The sequence below is a fragment of the Chaetodon auriga genome, chromosome 10 (genome assembly GCF_051107435.1).
Source record: "Chaetodon auriga isolate fChaAug3 chromosome 10, fChaAug3.hap1, whole genome shotgun sequence".
In the NCBI taxonomy this organism is placed as follows: Eukaryota; Metazoa; Chordata; class Actinopteri; order Chaetodontiformes; family Chaetodontidae; genus Chaetodon; species Chaetodon auriga.
Genome location: NC_135083.1, coordinates 26,264,349 through 26,287,925, shown reverse-complemented (window position 1 = coordinate 26,287,925; position 23,577 = coordinate 26,264,349).

Below are 23,577 nucleotides of genomic sequence, written 5' to 3'. Positions count from 1 at the left end.
TTTTTCATTCTTCCTGACCTTCCCTCAGTTCACAGTCTACTCATGTAACCTACAGGTAACCACTGACAACCTCGCCAAAAAAAGCAGTCAGAGATTTCCCTTATAAACAATAAGCAGATGAAATGTTTGAAACATTGCATTGCTTAAAGTTATTTGTGCATTTTCCTCTTGTAGGTGCTACAGATCACTGAATGCCAAAACAACCAGACATAAAAAAATTTCTTCCCTCATGCCATCACCTTGATTGATCGTTAGCTATTCATACAGTCTCATTAACCCTCTGACACCAAAACAACCAGTTTGCTTTTTTGTAATCCGTTAATGCACAGATTTTAACATGTACATTCATTACTCAATCTAACTGTCAACATACATACCTGCACATTGTAAATTTTATTGTATGTATTATTTATTGCCACATCATTTGTTTATATTTGTTGTTTATTTTTGCACTAGGTAACTTATTGGTGTGTGTGTGTGTGTGTGTGTCCACGTTAAGCTACATGTTTTTTTTCCTAAGCAAGTACATTGTGTGCAATGTTTAAACAAATTCCTTGTATGTGCACACATAACGTGCACTAGCACATTACAGAATGTACTGTAATGATTGAATGATTGGAATGATCGCATTCTTATTTCAATTTGGTCTTCAGTTTTCCTGATCCATCCTCATGTTTGAAGGTGCAACAGAACACCATTTTAACCTTCATGGCATTCATCAGCCCTGCTGTCTATTTCTGTCCTAGACTGATCACAGACTCCCACGCTGTTACATCATGCCTTCCCCTTCCCGTTGGCTATGGAAAGATTAGCATACACATGTTGTAAATGTGACCCCTCTAAGTGCAACCTTTACACAGATAAGGTTATTTTCACACAACAGAGATGGTGCTGCATATATTAAGCATTAGTTCATGATATTTTTAACCCAGTCACCTAAATAAACCAAAGCAGTACTTTTTTCAGTCTGTGTTGTGCTTTGTTAGTGGTTGTTGCACTATAAGAAACAGTGTAACATGCTATACAGCATAGTAAACAGAATGAATCCTGACAACCTCCATTTCACAGGTTCAGACCTTGCATGTGTGTACAGATTAGTGCTGTAGATATCCACTCTCAAGTTATGAAAATTAGTCATACAGCACTGTCAGTTGGATTCTTTATTATGGCTTCTAACTCTTGGTTTATATTAAGTGAAGAGTTTGGTAGGTATGTTGGGCCATTAATTCTCCTGTTGTGCTTCTAGTCATTGCACTGGGAAGATGCCTTTATTAATTTTCACATTTTGAATTAGTTTCATTTGTGTTACGTGTTTTGAGCTGAAGCCATTGATGTGAACTGTTATACAAAACAAACAATATCAGTTTAGCTGTACAGCTTTTATGTACAGCTCTTATCAAATGTTATTTTGTCTTGCTTCTTTCATGATCAGTTTAATGCAGATGATTTTTTATTACCTCATGCCAGTGACCATTTTATTTCATTATGGCACTTTTCTCATCAAGGCAAACAAGGCAGAGTCAATTATGTGATTGACTGTTCTCATCGTTATTGTTTTTTTTTTTTCATTAATTTCATGGTTATTATATATCTTGTCTGTATTTATCAATGCAATGATTTATGTCGAAATGTTGATCAAGATGGCACCGTGCAAGTTGCAGCTTGTTACAGCAGCTCTGGCCTGTATAAGTGTGTTTTTGCGTCTTATCTTTTTCCCATCACAAGTCTCAGTTGATCATGTGTATGTATGGATGTACAACTGGTGAGACTAGGGATTTGCTTTTTTCTACTTTGTGGATTAATTTCATCAACTTCAGGAGATCTTCTGAACTTTGGGTCCATTGTGTTACTCTAGGGAACAGCTGAGCGCACTGAGCAACACAAGCATACTCCCAGTGGAAAGACCAGAGATCCCTAAGGAAATAAGGAGAAGGAGAAGGGGATGCAGAGTTGGGGCGAAGTGCTGGGACAAGAAAAGACGGTATAAACCGCCCATACCATCTCTTATTATGGGAAACGTGAGATCTCTCCCAAATAAGATGGAAGAGCTAACGGCGCTAGCCAGAGTGCAGAGGGAGTACCGAGAGTGTAGCCTCATGTGTTTCACCGAAAGTTGGCTAGAGATCACGCTGGACTTGCATGTTACGAGCACATCAGGGTAAAAGAGCAGCACTGCACCAGAGACACTGAGCTGTTAGCTGTTTGCATTTGGTCATATTACCTCCAGAGGGAGTTGGTGTGGACTGAACCACCTGCACATAAATGCCAGCAAGACGAAGGAGATGGTGATTGATTTCCGAAGCAAGGTACCACAGACTACACTGGTGAACAGCCAGAGCTTGGACATTGAGATTCTCAAAGTCATCTGCACCTGCTAAGAAGACTGAGGTCCTCTGGAGTATGTAGGACACTGTTAAAAACTTTTTATGACTCTGTGGTGGCATCTGCAGTTTTCTATGCAGGTGTCGGCTGGGACTGTGGAAGCTCTGAGAGGGACAGGAAAAGACTTAACAAACAGAGAGGAGGGATATTGGTCAGTCTGACATCTATCATGGACAACCCATCCCACCTCCTGCATGAGACAGTAGGGGGCTTAAGCAGCTCCTGCTGCATCCAGTCTGTAAGAAAGAATGCCACTGCAGGTCCATTGTCCCAACAGCTGTCAGACTATTGAACTCCAGCATCATGTAATGTAGCACTGTGTTGATGCTTCTCAATTCTCCATCACAAACCCACTTTTGTTTTGCACTACTGTTCTCAATGCTAATATATGCTCACATTATCAATTTCATCTGGTGCAATTTCTAAATTGCATATTTCTCTCAACTGTACAATAACAGTATTTATTACCCATATTGGCAACAGTACTTTTATAAACTGTATATATTCTGCATATACATGGTCCTAGTATTTCTCAAGTGCAATAGTGTTTCTCAGGTACAATACCACGTAATTTAGCAGGATATAGTCTCTAGTTACATACAGTGCATCAAATACAAAGCACTCACAGGCAGGAAAAGATCCAGGATTGCCTGCCATACTCACAGAGATGCCAAGTCTCTGAGTATCTTTCAGTGTTAGGTGTGGTATACACCAAACAGTCTCAGGCAAACAAAGATCCAGGAAGGGTAAAGCTGAGATATTTGCCAGGGAATAGGAGAATAGACGTGGTCAGAAACAGGCAGGTTCAGCAATGGGAGATCAGTCCATATGAGCTGGAGAGTCTTGCATGGGAACAATGACAGTCTAGCACGTAGTGACTGTGGCAGAGCAGCTTAAATACTGCACTGATTGCTATGAGCCTCAGGTGTGTGATCAGGTGAGCAGGCAGATAGGCGTGGCTGATTGTGGAAAAGTACTGAGGGCACAGGTGAGCAGATGAGGAGACAAAGACAGCAGGTAAGAGAACTGAATATACGGTGACACTGTACAAATATACATATACATAGTTGTTTTTCTGACCTCTTTATGCCACTGTGCTTGCTCTTTGTAATATTTGCTGGCTGTAACGACTAAATTTCCCCAGGGTATGATCTATAAAATCTTATCTGGAATAGTGAAAAAGAAAGATATTCATATTATGAATATTTCTTTCTTTTTTTTTTTCCAGACAACTAAATAAATTCAATTGTTTCACATTTTGTATAGATTTATTGCTTCTTACTCTTAATTTTGAACACTTTGTGTCTCCAAAAGCCATAATCTAGTGGAGGTTCCAAAGAATGAGGGACAGCATATAAAGATATAAATGATAGTATGAATTTTAGGGAACTGTTTAGGGAATGTGATACACAAGATATCTCCAGTATTTCAATTTGAAGGAACTGTCTTAAACTGGAGGTTACATAATGAGAAAATAAGGTCAACTTTATGTTAAGAGGTTAATATATATAATACAGAATACAGTTAAAGACAATTACAGGCTGCAATAAGTTAAACTTATTTCAACAGTGTTGCTCTAGAGCAACAAAACAACACCAAAATATGTGCATGTTTAACTCCACATATGCCTCTACGACATACTTCTCACACAGATGGAAAGAGCTGCTTAAAATGTCATTAAAACCTCTTTAGCGGACCCGTCCCCACCACAGACTTCCCACTGAGTCCTGACAGATATCAATGGCATTACCTCAGGCTACCAGGACCCCCGCAGTCACTATTGCCATGGCAACAACACACAAAGACCCAAAAGTAACCTGATATCTACACAATAAGGCTGCTCACACTCACAAACACGCTGCATTTACAATGGTGAAACACTAATTTGAAGCCAACCAATCTCCTGGAAGCCATTTTGAGTTTCTCCACAGAAGCCTGATGACTGCACCCCTAACAACACCATATGAAAAGTACATGGGATTAATATGACTAATTTGCCATTAAACCTGATATTGTATAACAAAATGTGCCAAAGCAGTACCTATGGATCAAATGTAAGTGACAGAGCCATGGTACACCTTTGTAATGGGCCTGGTTGTTGGGCTTTATATTAGTGTTCTTTGAGGAAGTGAATTAAAGACCAAAACATTGAAAGTTGCAAATCAGCCATAGCAGTGTCCTTAGCTGGATTCCCAATCAGACAAAGTTGTCAACTGTTTATTAGTTTGTGGTATGTAATTTGATTCAAAATGTGTTGGGATATTAACAACAGAGCACAAAATCAACTCACATAAGGGAATCCTGCACTTGAGGCTCTGTCTCAAACAGTAATAATGTGTAATTTCCTCCTCTCATCACCTGCCCACTTCACCAATCTCACCCATAGGATAAGATTTATTGACAATTTTATTATCTTTTGGAACTGTAAAGACCACTCTAAGTCTGATAGGATATGTCCAAAACTAGTGGCAGACTGCTCAGTGCAGTCCTACCACCAAGAATGCACAGATACATGTTATGGCCAGCACACACAGGCAGATAGCCTGTGTCTTTCCCCTCTTACCCGGCCATTTGCTACACATTACTCAAGGCATTCAGAGGATGTCTCTGTCCCAGTCTTCATCACATTCTGCAGGGACCAAACATCCTACATCCCCTCCACCACAATCACCAATCAAGGAATTACTTTAAAGCTGCAACATTGAAGCTCAATCAAATTAATGAACTATTAAACAACAGTAACCACAGCCATAATCACTCAAATGTCAGAAATTAGACAAACCTCATGCCACTTACATAAAAACACCAGTGACCTTAAACAGCCAGTGGCATGGTCGAACACATCATAGAAGTCACAGACCACCTGGCACCTGTCCTAATAGTCTTACATTTGTAAATGTTCATCTACAACCTGTCTCCTTTCCCGTCACTGAATCCCTACAGATGAAATTAGCTCTTTTTAATGTCACAGATTTGTAATCCTCAGATATGATCTACTAAACCTTCATAAAGACTAAAAGGGATTTTTTTGGTTCAAAAGAGATTCATAGATGGTAATGCTGAAGCACAGTTCTGTGATATTATCAGATCATTTGGGTTATGCAGCTCCGACTTAAAAATGGCATGGTTGAAAATTTCAACAAAACTCATAATTTGTATGATATCAATGTTTTTCCCGTGTTTCTAGCTTGTAAAATGACGAAATTATGATCTTAACTTACATAAGCAGCGTGGTCCAAGTTTCTACCATGGAGCCATACTGCCATCTAGAGACTAGTAGGTTTCAGATACGTGACATGAGACAGTTATAATTAGTAATGCTTAATTCATCAAATATAATCTGCCTTTCCTTGTTCCTTTGTTCTATTAGAGTTATACTATTAGTCATCATATTAGTATTAGTATTGAAGAATGATGTCATTAATCAACAAAATTTGTCTGAAGCATGTATATTGGAGTCAGCATACATGTTATAAACAATGTTGAAATGTGACTGAAAATTGATCATTTAGACTATGTGATTGACCATAATGGGAAGCAGATGAGTCCATCGCACGCAATCGTTAGTTAATGTTTTCTCTCTACAGGACGAAATCACAGCGCTCCCCTGTAAATAATCTAAGTGTGCGAAGGTCTGTTCGTCACAGACATGCCTTGGAGTGCCGGATGTTATACGCCAGCGTGCAGCAAGCGCTCACTTTCTTCTTTGTTACACTTCTTCTTGGACGTCTTTTTATGTCTCTCCTTTGTCTCACATCTTTGTTCTAGACACACTCTTTACTTGTTCTTCACTCACGCCACTTTTTCGGCATTTTAGTTTTTGTAACTTCAATTTTTGCTCGTAGGTTGTCTTCTGCCCGCCTATTGGCGTGTTATTTCAATCTTTTGTCAGATGTCAGTTTTTGTCAGTCAGTCATTGTCAGACAGTGTCCTTTTGAGCTGGAAATAGATGATCACTGTATCGAGAGCTTACGTTTCAGAGGATGAGATTGATCTCCCATTAATTGGTTAATTATTATTAAACCAGCATTAAAAGAAAATAATAAATAAAATCCTTCTGAGGTGATGAGGGTTGGTGCCCCTTTTTATATTAAGCATATGTTCTCAGGCTCTAACTGCATGGTTGTTCAATTTACACGTGTGCACCTATACAAACAAATAATAATAAAAAAAAGACGATTCGTGCATGTATAAAGCTAAAGAAATAAGAAACCTTGCATTACCAGTATTTGCTACCAATAATAGCACCCACGTTTTAGATTTGAATGTGCATGCTCTGAATTTGACATGATAAAAACATGTCAAAAGGGGGAAATGCTGTAATTGGCTTTGTCCAGAGATGTCATGTGTTCTTATTCTGTACTTTTCCACTGAACTTGTGTAATCTAATGTATGTCCTTGTACTGTCGAGAACTGTAAAATAGCATGACTGGTGAAAACCGGTTTGGATAACAGGAAGCAGATGAAACTTCTCTATTCTGTCAATTAGGTCTGTTGCATTATGCCCAAAACAACACTCATGCACATGTTGCTCAACACATTTCAAGAACAAGGTGTGAACAGTTGGCCTGTTTACGTCCGGGCAACTGGCCAATTGCAATTGGTCGCGTGTAAGTCCAACTTTTGTACGGGGCAGGCCCAGCCCAAGAAGATAAATGTGAATTATTACCAAAGATCGGGGCTCATTCTTACTGAGATCCTGTGAAAGCTCTGTCATTCCAAGCCCAGCGTTGCCTTACTTTACCTGTGACCTCAATGAATATTTAGTCTATGAACTGAAGATTTCTCCGGTTTGTTCTTAGGCTTCCAGTGAAAGAATTGGGCTGACACTAAGGCGAATGGCCAGTACTGCTGGTCAGCAGTTTCATCTGTGTGCGCTCTGCCCATTCATGTGTAAATGAGAAGGAGCACTGAAACTAACACCGCAGTTAGACCGGTCAATATCTCAGCAACCCAGTGGTGGAATTTGATGATTGACACCTCTATCGACCAGTCAGAGTCAAGAGAATCGAGGGATAGCCCCCAAGTTCACCACAGACACACCAATGATGATCAAGAAGGAAGTAACCTCAGAGACAGTATATGCATGAAGAGCGCTCCCCCCACTCTAGAAACCCCCTCCTCTTTATGTAAACAACCAGGACCTTCGGACTCTCTGCTTTCATATGATACCAGGCTTGTGTGGTTCGCGTGAAGTGGTGAAATCAGCAGATGCGCTATAGTGGACATACACTATTTTCGTGTTTTTGTTATACATGCCCTTCTTGGGGTATGAATTATGTTTCGTTTGGGTGGCAATATTTGGTAGAGGCTTTTAGTTGAGTTTCTCCCCATCATTCTGGTATGCTACAAGTTAGGATTGGTGCTTCCTAGCGTGAGCATTGACCATCTGAACTACGTGGATCTCACGCTGCCTGCTGTACACAGGGCCCTCGTATTGAAGGTGTTAAAATATCTAATTTCCCAAAAAAATAGAAAGACATTTTTTGACTAACCATTCAGAAACGTTCTGCTGAATTCTCTGAGTCTGAGGTTCTGCAGGAGCCTCCCCTCCTTCATTCATTTGCATTTCAGTTCTTCATTTGCTTTTAAAGCTACAGACACCAGAAACAGTGCATTCTGAAAGAGACTGAAACAGAGGAAAATAGATGGAGGCGGGAATCTTTTCCTAAAAGCGTTTTCCAGCAAACAGCTTCAAAAACGTTTTCTAGAACTCATAGACCTATGTTAACTTGTTGAAAAAGCTTTCAAAAAGGGGGAAGACACACTGACTCAATACACAAGAGTGAAGACTAATGAGGGACAGTTCTCTTTCAACATAAAAGAGCAAATAACTAAACTGAAACCCAAATACCATGACATTATTCTCTTATTAATTGTGTGACTGTTGTTGTGTGTACAGCATCTGTGCTTGTTCTCCCACATATTTGGTGTTTTTTATGTATTTTTTGTGAGACATAGTTTAGTTTCATGCATTAGCATGCTAATAATTTCCAATTAGCAATAAACACAAAGTACAGCTATGGCTGACGAGGATGTCTTGCATTTTGCAGGTGTTTGGTAATAACCCAAAGTACTGGACAAATAGCTCTAGATTAAAAGCAAGGGGATTGCCAAAGTGAATCTAATTTATCCTGTGGAGTACAAAACTTTACACAGCCATGTAATCCAGTAGTTGTTTTTCCACTCAAAACAAAAATGTCAACCTGTTGAAAGGAAAAGTCAAAATTCATCCCGTCGAGGCCATGGATGTCTCCACAAAATGTCATGACAATCCATGTAGTATTTGTGGCAATATATCAACCAAAGTACCCCTTCACTGATTGACAGTCTGGTTAAAAAAGTGCAGGCATTACCCATGCTTACTCTTGCATTCTCATTGTCTACACTGAGTAAATTCAACCATTTCTAGTGAAAGAAGTAATTTTGTTGTCAAACTAGTAGTCATTTCAGTAGGGAGTTCCTCCTGAAGGACTAGCCCCTGGAACCCACTGCTGTGTTGTCTGCCATCTGACATCAGTATGGATGCCTCTAATTTCAGAGTTCCTCGTCTCAGTTCAGCAAGCTCCATCATTTAGATGATAAAGCATTCATGTTCTAATTAAGGCCTCTAATGGAGGGGGAGCAGTTTGAGGGTGGATTGCATATTGCTCATCGCCATCAACAACTTGTTGAAATGTCAGCTAGTCTAACCAACTGGATCAGGAGTAAAACCAAGCTTAATGCATGGCTCAGTTCTTCTGAAGTCATAGAGATATATGGTGGTTTACAACATTTTGTCAAATAATAAAATAATGTCACTACCTGTCCCCATATAATAGAACATGGACAACAGGCTCAGAAAGTCAAGCAAATCAATGTTACTGATTGACTAGACAAATAATCAAATTAAATGCACTACACTAATTTCATATCAAACAATACAGAAACATTCCAGCAAAAGACATGGAGTTTTGAGATTCATGCTGATATCAATGTTTTTAGCCTGAAACAGCACTGAGATACACTGGAATGCAGTCAATTCGTGTTGACCAGCTATGTGACAAAGGACCATATCTGACTTTAAAGGCCAATGTGAAGTAGAATTATCTGATCTAAACTTAATCCAGTCACATTTGCAGTGGTGGCAAGTAACTAAGGGCATTATATTGTACTTCAGTACAATTTCAAGGTACTTGTAGTTTACTGAAGCTGAAGATCTGTTAAGACTGGGCATTGATGGGGAGGTGGAGGGTTGTGCATAACAGCATGAAAGAACTAAAGCAAAGAGAGAAAATCATATTTAAAAGGATAGCTAGCAGCAAGATGAAACGCTAACAGTGAAGTTATGTAGCTGTGCTATCGGATAACTGTGACCAGCTGATATCTCAATTGACAACCCCAGATCATGACAGCAAAGAAATTATGAATGAGAATGCGTTAGTGGAGTGAATGCAGATTGGTTTGAGAAATCAGCTACAGGCCTAAGCATGCAAAGGATAGTCTTCCTAACTGAAATATGCTTTTTACTGCACTTTTACTGCACCATATCAAACACTGTTACTGTATTTTTTAAAAGACAAAAAAATCAGGTTTTATAAAGTATAATGCATTATTATAGATTTTACAATTCATCAGTCCATAAAATAGTTAAAATTGGCTTCACAATAGTAAAATGCTTTTTTCACAGTAATGCATTGGTGATTGGGATGGATCAGAAGGTCAGTGGTTCGATTACTGACCTCGGCAGTCTACATGGTGCAATGCCCTTGAGCAAGATACTGAACCCTAAACTGCTCCCAATGCCGTGTCATCTCTGTGTTAGTGTGCATAGAAATGATTATTGCTCGTATGAGCAGATTGCACCTGGCCACCAGTGTATAAATGGGTGAATGCTGGCTGGTATTGTAAAGCACTTTAAGTGGTGATACAAGGTATTTCTTTCTGCATCTGAGTACTTTTACTTTTGATACTTAAGCACATTTTGCTGGTAATACCACACTGGCTTTTCCACTGTGGTATTGATACTTCCTCCCTCTTTCACTGCTTAGTTGATTTAAAAAACAAAAGAAAAACCTAAAAGGGTCACTTTTAGGATCTGATAGTATTTTGGCAACATCTGTAACAGTATCACATCTGTCTGTCAGTTTAACATCAGTTATCAGTATCACACCTGTTACTGGGCCAACAGATCAAAATAGCAGAGCTCAGAGTATTTCCATAAAAAATATGTGTAATTCTCACTGCTCCCCTGACGCTTGAGCTGACAGCTCTCCAGTTGAGAAGCTGGTGAAATGTCAATTAGTCACAAACCACATCCACCGTGCAGTCAGCTTCATAGGGTCCAGGGCTAATCACTCATCATTCAGCCCTAGTATCTGTCTGGATGATGGTTAATTTTCACCACATCCACTAACTCCCACCTCTGGACTTTGCAGGTGTTCATACTAACTCCTTTCGGATATTTGTGAGGTATAAGTCATAGAAAAATGACAGCAAGATATTTTTGTTCTTTTTTTATTGTTTATTTTTTATTGGTGAAATAGCATTAGAAAACAAAAAACAAAAATAAAAGGAGTGACATAGAAGATGAATAACATAAACATGATGGATAGACATACAGACAGTAACATAAAGCAGTTATGATGATGTATGAGACGATATTTTGAGTCTGGCAGAAGGGAGCATATTACATGGGAGAGGGTATGTGCGCGCAATGTGCGTGCATTTGTGGATGTTTGGATGTTTATATGAGAGGCAATGATAGGTATCCATGTTTAGGTTGGAGTGTAGAGTAATGCATATGTGGCAGAAAATAGTGTGTTGTCATTAGGATAATAAATATATGATATGACAATATTATTACAATAATAATAACAATAATAATCTAATTCAGTTGTATGATAATAATATAATAACATTGTCGTTATCATCAATATATAAATAATAATAAGCAATTATAATAGCATTAGAATTTATACAGCAATGAGGAGTGAGGCTAGACAGGGCCACTTGAGATGCAAATGAATGAATTTTATTTTATTTTATTTTGTTTTAATTTTTAGTTATTTTTCTTTAGTTTTACTGAAATCTCGCTTGACCTGCACCCAGGCTCATAGGAGGGTGGTGGCTCTTTGCAGGTCATATGCCTTGTCCTGCCTTGGACCACTCCCAGACCGTTTTGGAGTGAGTCTGTCCTGCTAAAGAGTGACATTTTTTTTTTTTTAATTTGAAGAGAGTATATCATCATTGACAAGATGCATGTCAGAACAGTAAAAACAACTGTGTGAGTAAATAAGTAGTAAGAGAAGAAAAGAAAAAAACATAATGAAGAGAACAGCAATAATGTGTCAATCTAAAGAATGAATTTTTTTAAAAAAAGTAAAAAGCTCTGTAAATTTGGGAAGGGAACCCAAATGCTGGGGGTAATTGTTGCAATGCTTGAGAACAACTAATTATAACTATTTCAAGCAAAACCAATAAAACATCACTGATGTCAGAGTCTTCAGTCACATTGTTTGACGGCTTCATAGGAGTTTGAACCTGTGAACCTGTGAATACTTGCAGTCTCCATTTTCAAGTTAGCCTGTACTCCCACGTGTAGAGGCATTAGTCACACCTCGTTAATTTTCCCAGGCCTCATGACGGAATCAGGTCGTGTATGCCTATAAAGGCGCTACCTGGCCACTGCTAGACAGCTGGAGGAGCTGGAGACAGAGGAGGAGGGAAAGACTAAATTGCACACCAGCTAGTCCTTACACAAAAAAAATAAAAAGTAAACAAGAAAATGAATCCAAATACCTCAGTTTGCTGTTTATCTCTACTTCTGCTATTTGATTTCACAGGAGCCAAACCCATTTCTGATCTACAGGTAAGCTTTTGACTTGTATGTAGATGATGTATGCAGCTAGGCTGTATATTCAACAATTTAAAGACCATAAAGCGACAGGAAAATGCAATATTTCAAAGCAAATTTCACTGACAAATTAGTGGTCTGTCTAAACATAAAGTCACTATACTTTTCTGTATTGACAGTTGTGTGTTAAACTTATATCCAAGTTGAGAACATTACTGTGGTCTTTGTATGAGCAGCATTATGACTGAGGTTATTTTAACTGCACTGGATATTAGAATGCAATACTAAAGTATGATGAAAATTTTAGTTTCCAGTTTTCTATCATTTTTTTCTACAGAGTTTAAAACAACTTTTAGAAGAGGAGATCAACACCGGGCCATATCACTCCATGGAGGATATCGAGGTGGAAGGGAAAGATGAAAACACAGACAAATTGGTGTTTGAAGCTCCAAAGCAGCACCCTTGGGAATCCTACGAGCCCAGCAATTCGGCACTGGCAACTAAAGAAAACGTCCTCGCGCGTATCTTTAAAGACCTCATGAGGACCTCCAAACGCTCGTGGAGCCGGTACAAGAAGGGCGGGCTAAGGAGCTGCTTCGGTGTCCGGTTAGAGAGAATTGGCTCTTTCAGCGGGCTGGGATGCTGAAGGTAAGTACCAGAGAATTAGAAAAAGATGGTGTTTCTACATCTTTCTTTGCATATCACATAGCAGATTTACTGTCAGTTTAATCCTGAGGGTGCAGAAAAATATGAGATGACATTAAGTGGATGACAGTTCCTTTTTACACTCACAATTGATGAAATACAGGAAAGGTGTTACAGTAACGTGAAATGCTTTGTGTTTTTAGAATAACATCAACACAAGCAATTACTGCATACTCATAGATTTATAATGTAATGATAATATAATAACATTAATAGTAATCTTCAATAATGTTAATATATTAAAATGACTTAGGATGTATAGACCAGTATGATTAGCCAAGCTATTAAAGTAAATAAATATACACAAATAGGAAAACAGACATGTTTGAGTGTTTGACCTTATTAAATCAATTTATTGATTATTTTCTACATTCAGATTAAAGATAATGGAGTGCACACATACCCAAAATAGAAAAGAATAACCTCTACTATTGGGATTTTATACAAAGACACAAAAGACATATTAAGAAATACAGATTAAGACATTACAGAAAATCCATTCACATCCCTCATGAATGCTTTTCGATGATCAGGGTGAATTTATTATTATTTATTACAACAACATAGAAATGCTTTAACTACATTGTATAATTATTTATACATGGAATATGAACTTAACTGTAACTGCTCCTCCATATTCATAAGGTGTCACTAAGCATCTGCACTGGAGCAGCTGGCGGTTTAGTGGTTCATTGCTTAAGGGCACCTGGGCAGCAGATGAGGTTATGGCCAATTCAGATGTAAAAATGTAGCAAACTGCTTTTTAATCTGGTGTAGTAATGTATTTTTGTTTTGTCAACAGGCATGGATGACTCTGGGTTTTCACATCTACACATCAGTGTGACCATAACCAACACTGGAGTAAAGCTTTGACTCTTTAAAGGGCAGTTGCTTCAGTTTCTCATGTCCTTGTTCTCATGCAGATCTATGATTTCCTTTTTCACATGTGAGCTGTGAAATAATAAATGATTGTAAATCTATATGTTATTTATTAATTTCATGTTGTATAAAGTAGAGCTGCCTTGTAATAGATTGTATTGTAGTAAACAAATATTTTGCATTATAGCAAAGTCTGATTGTTTTGTTTCTTATTTTGGCTGAATTGAAAGCTTGCGTAGTAATTTTCAGAGGGACTATTGTCATGGTATACACAGTTAAATAAACTGGAGTGTTAGATGGAGAACTAATTTCATTCAAATGTATTTCATTATTGTTACATTTTCTTTTTAATCGTCAGCTGTCAGCAGTCATGTGCTCTAGACTATTTTGAGAAAGAACAGACAACACTATCTGAAGAGGAACAGGTTTTGATTCTTGGAGGATATATTTGAATCACGAATCATGAACAATTTTGTATTGTTGAGCAGTTTATGTTTTAGTTCAGTATTTTTCACAGCCACATTTTTGCGCACACACAAAAAGAGAAGGCAACCTGCTGCAGTAGCTCCAATATGACACTGACACAGGTTACCTTGATGAGCCCTGTCTTCTAGAAATTATGTTTATATAGAACTAATTAGCCACAGCAAACATATTTTGAAGTAAACATAATGCCTACCAAATTTCACTTTGTCTTAATATAATGAGGAAATGTTCTTAACTATGTATGTATGTATTGTTGTAATGCACTAGCAATTCATATTTACCCTTTTCATGGATACGTTTAGGGACTGAAACATTAAATAGCAGGGAACAATTATAGTCATTTTTTAATACAGAGAAAGTCAGCATCACGATCTTTCCCTAACCTTAACCAAAGTGCTTTTGTTACCACAGTGTAAGAGAGCAGGATGAAAGAAAAAGTAACAGAATGCTTCCCTCTGGGGCCAGTAGACTGCAGCCAGCACACCAACATACAGACAAACTTAATTACATTACACCAGAACAAATGGACAAGAGGACCATGAATTTTCAAAAGCCAACACAAACCTTAGCAGTAGTACACTGAGACTGAGAATCTGAACCATACAGATATCAAAACAAGGGAATTTCTCTTACTGAAACAGGGTACCAGGCAATGAAGGTCAACTGATATCTTTACAGAATGACATGTAATGATAAACACTTGATGTACGTAAGTACATGGAAATGAATATTTTAAGGTGGACTGGTTCTCCCTGCTATGCAAATACAATATGCAATATACAAAACTTGCTATTATAATGAACATGGTTTCAATGAAAGTAAGTACTATGCTAGGTAATGACAAAAACATTAAAAATTGCATTAATGAAAGGTAAATGTCCATCATTGTTGATCATCAAAAAGTTGTGTCAAATTGGACCACTCAGACAATTCATTGTCTGTTATGATCATTTAAACACATAAACTAATTTCATGTTTTATATTCTATTATTCCTGCATAGATTTCATATTTTTTTATATTACCAGCTTGTAACATATTTTATCTACCCATACCTCAGGAATTACATTACTTCTCTTAAATCAGCCAATGACCACTAATAATCACTTTGAATACAAAGTGATTATTAGTGGTCATTATAATATGACAATAACGCAATGCCCCTCCAACACATCATCAGGGTAAACTGAATTGAATTCATGTCACACATACCTGCAGGGCTCCACTGCTTGTTCATGTCATGGTTCAACATGACTACCTCATGTGTATTGGAAATATCCTAATAGTCAGTACTGCTCAACCTGTGAAAACCCAGGGAGACAAGTGAATGAAGAAAAGCTAATTGCTTATTATGACAAATGATGTGTGATAATTAAGCCTTACCAGAAAGTCTTTGGTGCTTAGACTCCACAGCGAGATTTTGGAATCGAGAGGCATTGCCCTGAGCACCATGGAATCCAGACACTGGTGGTGGTGTTGGTGCTGATGAGGATGATGAAATGATGAAGTTGAAGATCTGTGAAGACTGGGTGTGATGGGTAGGTGAAGGGGTTCACCTCGGCAGTATGACAGAACTAAGGCAGCCAGAGAGTCATATTTAAAAAGATGGCAGCTAGATGATAGGCTAACAGTCAAGCTGTGAACATGCATGAGAGGAGTGAATGCAGGATGGTATGAGAAATAAGTTACACGCCTAAGCATTTAAGCATGCAAAAGAATAATCTTCCTCACTGAACTTCCACTAGACCTTCATTTGTGTAATGTGTTCTGTGCTGTGCAGAATAAACAGGGATAATAAGATATTAAATATGTAGTGATATGAAAATCAATGGCAGAGGGGCCATGCAAATACTAAATCTATTTTATCTATTTCTACTAAATCTTAAATACTAAATATATTTAATAGCACCATCTCTGGATGGGTCATGAAGACCATCATGACAGCACTTCCCAAAGGCACTGACATGCAGCAGTAAGTAGAATGCAGTGTCAATGTAGCAAATAGCAGTTTCCGATGATAATGCAAAATCCAATGATGAATTAGCAACTGACTGCTACTTCCTGCTGTGACTGATGCTGTCTGTAAGACCCTGATTTCCCCAGCTGGGGATTAATAAAGTTTTATCTCGTCGTCGACACAAACCACTTAAAGATACAATCACAACAGAAGGCACAATAAACACCAACAGCAGACCAACAACTGTGTTTAAAACTGACAAAACATTGAGGCTACTCACTGATTATGCCTGTCGTTGGTGATAAACAGCTACCCTGCTATCCAAACTCTGCTGGATCTTAACAACAACTGTAAACTGCCATATGTCATTGATCTCCAAAATGACTTCTTATTGACATGCCACCATCGAGTTCCCCTCTCCTCAGCACATCCTAACAATTCTCTCTATGACCCTCAACTCTGTATTAAGACAAGATTTTATTGATCCCACACCAGGGAAATGTAGTCGTTAAAGCCAGCAAGTATTACAAAGCATTAGGGTTGAGCCGAATACTCGTTTCAGACGAGTATCCGGTACGGATACAGCATTTTTGACGAGTACAAGCATGATACGAGTAAAACTCGTCAATATCCGTGCTCGTGCTGAAGGAAAATCCTCATTGGGTTACTGACTGTCGCTCTGTGATTGGCCAGTCACACACAACGCCCGCCCCTCCCTACACCCCTCTCTAGCTCACGTTGCTGTTTTCAGTACTCCTTAGGTTTTCTTCAGCTCGCCTCTATTTCGGTTTGTATGATATTTAAAGTTACTTGGTGAACTTGTTTCATAATGTACGCGGTGCATTTGACAAGACAGAGCTGAAAACGGCTCGTGTCGCGTGGGTCACTGCCTCCACTTTTTTTTTTACCGTCTGCTTGCTCTTAGTTTGCCTGGTGATACACTTAAGAATATTCATGTTCTGAGTTCATAAAAAACTTATTCTGTAAATAGTTCTCTTACTTTTGTGATCAAAAAGAGGCTGTTCTGTAAATAGTTTTCAAATAAACAATAAATACAGCAACTTCTGATCAATCCATATCAATTTCAGACTTAAAATAATGTACTGATTTAAGCCCCACCCATTCCTACACCCACTTTTCAGTTTAGGCCCCCGCCCACTCCGTACAGGTACGGATACAGATAATTTAGATGGTTGAACAGATACAGATACAGATACAGTGTACTTGCTCATCCCTCCAAAGCACAGTGATATAAAGAGAGGCAATTTAAAAATGACGATTGCACATGAAAATAGAGGAAAAATGTGAGATGTGATCAGGTTATCAGTACAACTTGCATTTGAGTGGATGTTATTGTGCACTGTTATGCAGTCTCTTCCTGCACTGGGGATGTAAAAGTCTTGTGTTGAATGAGCTGCTCAGGGTCCTCACAGTGTGGTGCAGGTTGAGGGAGAAGTTGTCCAAGATGGATGTCAGCTTGGCTAACATCCTTCTGTCCGCCACCTCCTCAATGGAGTCCAGTGGGCAGCCCAGGACAGAGCTGGCTCTCTTAACCAGTTTGTTCAGTCTCTTCCTGTCTCTGTCCGTGCTGCCCCCTCCCCAGCACACTATGGCATAAAACACTGCAGAGGCCACCACAGTGTCATAGAAAGTCCGGATTAGAGACCTGCACACACCAAAGGACCTCAGTCTCCTCAGCAGGTGTAGACGACTCTGGCCCTTCCTGTACAGGGCGTTAGTATTGTCTGTCCAGTCCAGTTTATTGTTGAGGTGAACACCCAGGTACTTAAATGAGTCCACCATGTCAATGACCGAGCCCTGGATGTTCAAAGGTGTGTGAGGGGAAGGTTTCCTTTGGAAATCAATATCCATCTCCCTGGTCTTGCTGGTGTTTAGGATCAGGTGGTTCTGCCGACACCAGTCCACTAAGCGTTTCATAGAATCATCCATTTTTCCTCAGACAGTAATCGATACCCAAATGAGCTTTGGATCACCTCACAAAGAATGTTTATGGACTGCAAAGTCATGATTTTCACTGAAACATGGCTTAACAACAGCATCCCAGACAATGTGATAGAGCTGCAGGGACGCCACATCTTCAGAGTGGACAGAACTGCAGAGCATTCTGGTAAGACCGGGGCAGAGGATTGTGTATCTACATGAACAAAACTTGGTGTACAGACTCTGTCATCACTGGGAGGCACTGTTCTGCTCATCTGGAATATCTGATCAAGTGCAGGCCTTTTAATCTGCCAAGGGAGTTTACATCCACTTTACATCCATAAGAACTTTCCCCAACCGGAAGCCTTGGATGAACAGTAAGGTTCGCCTCCTACTAAAGGAATGACACCACGGTGATAGGCCTTATTAACTACAATGACAAGTCAGCCTACAGCGATGAGATTCAGCAGCTGGCGGTGTGGTTCCCCCGACAACAACCTGACCCTTGATAGACACTGACACCCCCTCTTACCACCTTGTGGCCCTCACTCAGGACCCAAGAGACTACAAAGATGAACATTACAACTCAGCCCATGTCATACTACACATATCACTTTATTTTTTATATTCTATATACACTATATTCCTCATCTGTTCACTTATACTTTTTAGTTTTTTACTGCACTGCCGCTTACTACTGGTTGCACATGTCACTTGTTTATATACCTTGTTGCACATGTTTTAGTTTCATAGAAATTACTTGCACTACCTGCACATACCTCATATAGTTTGTACCTCATGCCAACTGCACTACTTGTATTTATATTTTGGATATTATGACTATTTGCCCTTTTGGTTAGATGCTAAGCTGCATTGTGTTGTCTCTGTGCTGCACTCTGACGATGCCAATAAGTTGAATCTAATCTAAAACATTATTTTCGGAACAGAACCAAAGACAGAACTAAAAAACTAAATCTTGGTTTGAAACACTCAACCTTACAGCCACTGTGGGACTCCTCCCTTTGACACCCAAAAACCCCTTCTTCTGATAAACAAAGGAACTCTTTTCAACAAAACATATGCTTTTAAAATGCTTTATGGATATTACACCATAACTTTTTGAGTGTTTAAATGCATAGCTTTGTATTCTTGACCATTTTAGAGGTTCTCTATTATTAGTAACCAAATGCAAGTTAAATATATGATAAATCATACATGGATTGATATCACAGATAAATATGGTATGTTTAATGTCATTGAACTCCTCTGAGCATCAAAACCCCTGTTATGAAGTGGTCTGTTAAGTGTTGCCACTTCCTGTTTAATTTTGAAGTCTTCCCTCATGTCAAATTTTGCTTTATTTTCTGTGTTTTTGTGATTGTCTGATTCATGTCTGCTTTATTTGATTAGTTCTCCTCCCCTCTCTATTTAAGTGAATGTGTTTCCCTTTGTCCTTGCCAGTTCATCCCTTGTACGTGGTCTACCTGTTCCATTTCAGTTTGTAGAGTATTTCCTGTAGAATATTTCCGAGATTACCTGTTTGTGGATCTGCACCTTGTTGTTCCCCTTGATCTTGCTTTATGTTTCTTTGGACTGTTGAACACCGATCCCCTTTTTCTTTGGTTCTGCGAGTGATGGACTGGAGCTAGACAGACGGGGCAGGTTTTGGACATGAGGAGATGATCCTGAGGCACTAAGAAAATAGTTTTAGTTCTTACAGAAAAGGCAAACTCAATAAAGAGCACAAGGGCTTGCAAAGTTGCTGAGACTTGTTCCCAGGCCAGTGAGTACAGCAATCTGGCAAATCTGAGGAGATCCAGTTTTTTTTCCTGTGGTACATGATTGCGGATTGGCTGCAGCTGTGGTGGCTGGAGGAAGGAGGCTTCCTGACAGTCTCCTCTCTAACATCAACTTCAACTGCTAAATCTTCACCTGCACACCCCAGCCACTGCAACAACTCTGTTCAATTACGTTTAATTTATATAGCCCAACAATCACAACAGAGGTTGTCTCAGGACAGGACACTAGAGCAGGTACAGACCATACTCTTTCTACATCTATCTACAGAGAACCAACAATTCTATAATGAGCAAGCACTTGTGATAGTGGTGAGGAAAAAGACTGTTTGCCTCCTGGACAAAACCTGGAAGATGGTTTCACAGGAGAGGAACTTGATCGTTAAAGGCTCTGGTTCCCATTCTGCTCTTCGCGGCTTTAGAAACCATAAGTAAGCCTGCATTCTGCGAAAGTAGTGTTCTAGTGGGATTATAAGGTACTTTGAACTCTTTATGATAAGATGGCACTGGACCATTTCGGGCTTTGTAGGTAAGTCAAGCATGTCAAGGATGGGTTGACTTGAATCAAGATAGAACTGAGACAATCCTACAAGATTAATCGGGAATTCTCAAGCCCTCACCCTCCAGCCTGGCAGCCTCCCACAGGCAAAGAGAAAGGCTTGATGCTGAAGTGGATGTCCACCCACGCAAGGTACCACAAACTCAGTATCAAGAACTCCACAACCAATGAATCCCAGGAGAGACAGCTTCAAAGAATACACACAGAAAGAATTCTATACAACCAGAGGGAAACCTTTCAGGAGCGGACTTAGATAAGATGGCACAGGATATCAACACCTTTACCACCAATACAGCTGGGGGCAACTACATCCACGCCTACCTGCAAGGCATAGACTTTTATCTTGGGTAACCCCCCTTGAAGTTTGGAGTTTCCTTGATCATTAACCAGACTGACTGCCAGCCACTGCACAAGGCCATCATGAGAGGATTTGCAAACTAGGAATCATAACAAGTTTTTACAGTCACAATGGATGAAACATCATCAAGATGGCGGCACGTGTAGATGCAGCAACCTCTCTCTGTCCGAACCGTGCAGTGTTTTGTTTGTTAAAAAAGTGTTTGTCCGAAAGTTTTTCATGTTCGTCTAGTCTGCCTATGTCGGAATACAAGTACAGTCGACAGTCTCTGCTAGACATCCGCAAAAGCAAGATTTGCAACGTTCTGGACTATGCAACAGAGACGCTAAGGGAGCTCGGATTACTCCGTCGCCCTGCGATCACACCGGACTCGCCTGCTACTCCTCCCCCGAGAAGCAGGTGTCGGAAGTGCTGTGTGAGGAAGCAGAAGAGGGGCAAACGTGGAGGTATCCGGGCTAGGCTAGTGGCTAGTCCAACCCGCCCAGCCATACCATCCATCATCCTGGCTAATGTACGATCATTGGACAATAAAATGGATCACATACAACTGCTGAGGTCAGCGAATCGGACAGTGAGTAACTGCTGTGTGCTTGTCTTCACTGAAACATGGCTAAATGGCAACATTCACGACTCTGCTGTGCAACTACAATAGCTAGCATGCTATCGAGCGGACAGGGCCCCCGTAAACGGAGGAAAGACTCGTAGCGGAGGGGTCTATGTTTACATCCGTGATGTGTGGTGCCGGGACGCTGTTGTAGTATGTAAACATTGTTCACCACTGCCGGAGTTTATGATCATAAGGTGCTGTCCTTTCTATCTGCCCAAAATCTGCAATTTTGCTAGTTACCGTTTACATCCCTCCCACCAACATCAGCAGTGATAGGAATACGGCACTTAATGAACTCTACCAGGCCATCAGTGAACAACAGACAGCACACCCAGACGGTTTCATCATCCTTGCCGGAGATTTTAATCATGCTGATCTCAAGACTGTCTTCCCAAAACTCCACCAGCATGTTGATTTCCCAACAAGGGGGGATTACATTTTGGACCTGGTCTAATCTACTCTAAAAGGAGCATACAAAGCCACCTCCTCGCCCACATCGGACTCTCTGATCACGTCACTGTTACGCTAATGCCAGCATACAGACCGAGAGTGAAAGTCACCAAGGTAAGCAGGTAAGAGTGTGGCCAGATGGGGCCTCCTCTGCTCTTCAAGAGTGCTTTGACACAACAGACTGGGAAATGTTTAAGCAGGCAGCCATTTATGACAACAACCATACAGACGTTGACAAGTACACAGACACCGTGGTCTCTTACATCACGAAGTGCATTGATGATGTGACCCACACAAAAAGCATCATCACTCGGGCTAACCGGAAGCCATGGCTGACAGGGGACATCCACAGGCTGCTGAGGGCCAGAGACAATGCCTTTAGAGCCGGGGATGAATCTGGCCTGAGAACAGCGAGAGCCAACCTGTCCCACGGCATCAGGAAATCAAAACAGGATCACACACACAAGATAGCCTCCTACTTCCAAGACAGCAGAGACGCACAGAGCCTATGCCAGGGCATTCAGGCCATCACAGACTACAAGCCCGCAACACAGAGCTGTGAGAGCAACACCTCTCTGCTCAACAATCTGAATAGCTTCTTTGCACGCTTTGAAGCACAAAACAACACACACCCACAGAAGACCCCACCCCCTCCCCATGATCAGACTCTGTGTCTGTCTGCTGCCATCATCATACCTGTACCGAAGAAAGTTGCTCCATCCTGCTTCTGACTGACACCAAACATCATGAAGTGCTTCAAACGGCTAGTCATGCCACACATAAAATCCCCCCCCGACCCCTACCAGTTCGCATACCGAGCCAAACAATCCACAGAGGATGCAATCTGCTCTGCCCTTCACCCAGCACTCACCCACCTGTTCATAGACTTCAGTTCAGCATTCAACACCATAATACCACAACAACTCATCTGCAAACTTGATAAAGTGGGGCTCAGCACCTCCCTCTGTAACTGGATGCTGGACTTCAGCATCTGTGACTCAGTCAGAGGTCACAAGCAGTACGGGTTGGCAACAACACCTCAAGCAGCATCACACTGAGCACAGGGGCCCCCCAAGGCTGTGTGCTCATTCCCCTGCTCTTCACCCTGCTGACATACGACTGCACAACAACCTGGAGCACCAATCACATAGTGAAGTTTGCAGACGACACAACTCTGGGTAGTAGGTCTCGTCACTAAGGGCGACGAGACCCACTACAGGAAGGAGGTCAATCTTCTGACCACGTGGTGCGGAAACAACAAGACCAAGGAGATGTGGAGAGAGTGAGCAGCAACAAATTCCTGGGGGTGCACATCAGTGAGGACCTCTCCTGGACCACCAGCACCACATCACTGGCGAAGAAAGCTCAGCAGCGCCTCTACTTTCTGCGCAAACTCAAGGGGGCTAGTGCTCCACCACCCATCATGAGCACATTCTACCAAGGCACCATTGAGAGCATCCTTTGCAGCTACATCACTGTGTGGGGTGGGAGCTGCACTGACTACAACAGGAAAGGCCTGCAGCGTATAGTGAACACAGCTGGAAGGATCATTGGTGCCCCACTCCCGTCCCTGCAAGACATATACACCACCCGCCTCACCCGCAAAGTGACCACAATTGTGAGC